Source organism: Pteropus alecto, unplaced genomic scaffold (genome assembly GCF_000325575.1).
Source record: "Pteropus alecto unplaced genomic scaffold, ASM32557v1 scaffold920, whole genome shotgun sequence".
Taxonomy (NCBI): domain Eukaryota; kingdom Metazoa; phylum Chordata; class Mammalia; order Chiroptera; family Pteropodidae; genus Pteropus; species Pteropus alecto.
In genome coordinates, this window is record NW_006429596.1 from 407734 (window position 1) to 411885 (window position 4152).

The window sequence follows — 4152 nt, forward strand, 5'->3', positions numbered from 1 at the left end:
CTAGCTGCCGCCGTCGCCTCTCGCCTGCTCCACAGCCTCGCTCTGGCCCCCAAACGTCCTCAGCAACACCCCTCCCACCTTCCTCGTCGGCCGCCGCGAGGACTGCCGAACGCACCCAATCATCGTCCGCCCGGCCCCTGCCGTTCGGCCAATCGACGCTCACGTCTCCGAGCCTTGGACCAATAGTGTGGAGCCTCGGGATCCGGGTTGATAGTTCCGCCCCCTTAAGTCCCTTGGAGGATGCTCCTCCTCCATCTCCTTGTCGACTCCGCTTGACGGCTCGGGAGGGGAGGGCGGCGCCGTTACGTCAGACGGCGGAGCGAGGCTGCGGGCGCCATCTTGGGGACGCCGAGCGGGAGTCACGTGGGGGTCAGAGGGGAAGTCGGGGAAATTGAGGCACACGACACAGTGAGGACGGGGGTATCGAGGCGCGGGAATCCCCGAGGAGCCAAGGCGGAGAATGAAGCATGAGTCAGCGCGAAGAGGAGAGGGGATACTGCAGCACCAAGCATAGGGACGGAGGAAAAGGGGAAATCAAGGATCCAGACTGTCAGAGGAATAAAGGCAGCGTGCCGGAAGAGGAGGAAAACTGAGGGACCCTTGAGGGAGGGGAGAGGAGAAATGTCTGAGGAAAAGCAAGGAGAGAGGGAATCTGAGGGAACGAGGAAAATCTGACGGGGAAAGGAGGAAATGGAAGTGGAGAAAAAGGAAAAGCAGAGACGGGCAGTTTCATTTGAAGAAACGGGGAGATGACCTAAAGGACAACCAGAGTGAGAACCTGAAGAATGTGACCCTGTAGCGTCGGTTACACTCTGCTTCTTTCCAGGGTGCCTTCCAGGCTGACCACCTGCAGGCAGCTCGGAAGATAGAGTCCCCTGTGTCCAAGAGGCTCTGGCCATCCCTATTCATCATCCCTTTCTCACCCTCAGGACCTTGGGAGCGAGTTGCCTCAGCCAGCGCTGTTATATGTGTTTCTAGAGCTGCTTGCTTGGTCTAATTGCCACCATGTCTTAATGAGTAACTGAGGCTTGGAGTAATTGGTCATCCACATTGCTGAGGCCAAAAAGTTGCTAGGAGTCCCCAAACACAAATAAGACTTAGGTCTGACGCTTCAGCCATCTTTTTGCTATGTCTTTCAATTTTTTTTCTACCCAGGTGTCCTAACTTTCCACTAGATTAAACTCCTAATACCAGGCCCCTGTAATTAAACTAGGCTGCTCGGATTGGGTCAGATTGGATTGGAATCTTAGCCCTGCCACTTACTAGCTGTCGCCTTGGGCAAGTCGATTTCCCCATATCTCAATTTCCTCATTGTGAAATAGGGATAAATGCTCCTGTCTCATGGTGGTTGTGAGGCACAGAGTAAAAGCTATGTAAGGGTTATTTTTATTAGGACCTCAAATAATAACAGCCAACATGTCCCAAGTGTGTTATGTGCTAAGTATTGTGCTCAGTGCTTTCCATGCATTACTCAGTTTAATCCTCACAATAATCCTAGAAGGGAGGAACTATTGTTCTCTCTTTACAAAAAAACAAACCACCACCACCAACAAAGTGAAGCCCAGAGAAGTTGAGTAACTTGTCCATAATTAGGAAAAGACAGAGCCAGGATTCCTACGTAAGAGTTGACGCCGAGGTCTACACTCATGGCCCCCAGGCTCTGCTGCCTGGCAGGCTGGACCCAGTGGCATGTTGAATGGATAAATAAAAGTAGAGGAAAGAAATCGGTAGGAATCAGTGGGCTCTAAAGCTGGTAATATGTTTGCCCTGGCTGTGAAATCACCTGGAGAGGGAGCCAGAAAATTTGGAAGGTAGGCTGGCCTTTGACAGGTTCTGTGCCATTGGACAGGTTCTCACTCCTGCTGAGGCCTCCTTTCCCCACTTGAAAATACAAAGGTGGGGTGGGAGGAAGAAAATAAAATGCAAGGGTCCAGCTTGGCTTGTCATGCCGCTCTCTTCTTGGACCTTCTGCTCAGACCCTCCCCAGCCTATCTGGGTTTGCAATGTCCCTTCTTTTCAGATGATCCAGGAGTAAGTAAGCTGAGGCTTGGATCAGTCTTTCTGAAGGTGTTGGGACTAGGGTTTCTGGGACAGGTTCAATTTAGAGAAGATAGGTGTTTTATGCTAGAGTCTCTACAAAAGCAAAGACCCTGAGGCTAGAGTGAGTCTGGGCTTTTAGGCCTAGCTGAAGCTGAGGATGGGTATTGAGAAGCCATAAATGTTGCGCAAGTAGGTCGAGGTGTGTGCAAAGGTCGTGGTCCTTCAGGATTAGATGTATGTCAGGGATGCCCACATGCCAGCTGCAGAGGGCTTCACATGCCAGGCCGGTGCGAGAGTTGCCACATGCCATATGTGCATGCACACGAGGCACGCAGTCACGTGTGCTGGGGGGCTGCACGTGAGTGTGTCAGTGTCTCCTCCCCATCACGAGCGTTGGGGGTGGTGGTGAGTCACAGGCTCAGCTTCAGTGCCAACTGTCATGTTCCTTCCCCCCAAATTTCACCCCCCACCCAGCCGTGCACCACCCACCCCCACTCCAAGATCTGTGTCGCTGCTTCTCTTTCCCATCCCCCTACCATGCTTAGCTCCTTTCCGAGGGGGAAGCAGTCTCCCACTTCAGCTGGCTCTACCCTCCAGCTCCCTGCCCTTTCCCACTCTTTGCCTCTCCTCAGGTGACTGGAAGACCTAGGGCCTCTTCTCCCACTCAGTTATCTCTGTGGATCCCAAGGATTTCTCTATGCGTTATCGAGACTTCCCATACTCACTGCCCATCCCTTTGCTTCACTTCTGTGGGAGCTATTTCTATTTCTGGGGGCTTCTCCTTTGCCTCCATAGGCTGGCTGCTCCTGCCTCAATGGACCTCCCATGTCCACATCCTTGTCTTTGTGGGTTCCCTGGTGTCTGCAGGCCTCCCCCACCCCCATTTCTGTGACTTCCCACTCTCCTTGGCCCTCCCTTCACCCTTGTCTCTCTATGTACACCCTTGTTCCCATTTCTGTGGGCCTCTCCAGTCCATGGCCTTCTTCTGTCACCATGGACCAGTCCCCATGCTGGAGGAGGAGGGCTTTCTGTTCCCATGGGCCTCTCTCCACTTTCACAGGGGCTCTCTGGGTCCACAGCTGTCCTGTCTCCGAGGTTCTTTGCTTGTCGCCGTGGTCTGCTCCCTTGTCTCAATGGCCTTTCTCTTGTCTCTGGGCTTTTCCCTGTCTTTGACCTTTTGGGGTTTGTGGAACTTGGCCCACCTCTCTGGGTCTTGATCTTGATGGCTGTCTTGCTGTTTCTCTGCATGTTTCTCTATCACTGTAGCCCTCTGCCTCTAGCAGCATGGCCTTCTCCTCAGATCTCCCCGCCTCTCATCTCCCCGTCTCCTGTGCCCAAGGGCTGCCTGGGCAGGGCGGTGGCATGGTGTGGTAGAGGGGGTGGCCTGGGGGTGGGTCCTCCATCCAATGCAGCGCCTTCTCCTCATCAGCATTCTCCTCGCGGGCCCCCCAGCCCCGACCAATACGGGTTCCCCCTCCTCCGACTCCCCTCCCTCTTCTCTCTCTGCCTGCCTCCCTTCCTCCTGCCTGCCCGCCCTCCTCCCAGCCTCCCTCCCTCTCTCATCTCTCTTCCCCCACCTCGATCCAGGACCCAGCGCGGGCGGCGGGCAGGCAGGCGGGCGGGCAGGCGGGCAGGCAGGCGGCAGCGGCCTCCGAGGGGAGAAGGAGAGGTGGCAGCAGCGGGCAGCGGTGGCGGCCAGCAGCCGAGAGGCAGGCCCAGCTGGGGAATAGGAGCCGGCGGCTGCACCTCGCAGGGGACCAGGAGTCGGTGGCCAGGCCCTCCCACCAAGGCCCTGCACCAGGCACCCCCGGGACACCCCACCCTCCTCTGCCTTCCTCTTCCACCTGCTCCTCTCTATTCTCCCCTCCCTCATTCTCTCTCTTCTCCCGGTCTCTCTACCTTGCCTGCCCCCTTCTCAGCTCTCCGAGTCTCCCAGCACCCCAGTCCCTCCACTCCTCGGCCTCTCCCCATCCCCAGCATGCTTTTTCCGTGGGGGCTGAGGGCTTGAGGACTCCAGGCCCTTGCCTCATCCAGGGCAGGGCCAAGGCTGGGGGGAGGGGGGAAGGGGTGGCCCCCTCCCCCCCCATCAAGCCCTCCCCTCCCCCACTTCTC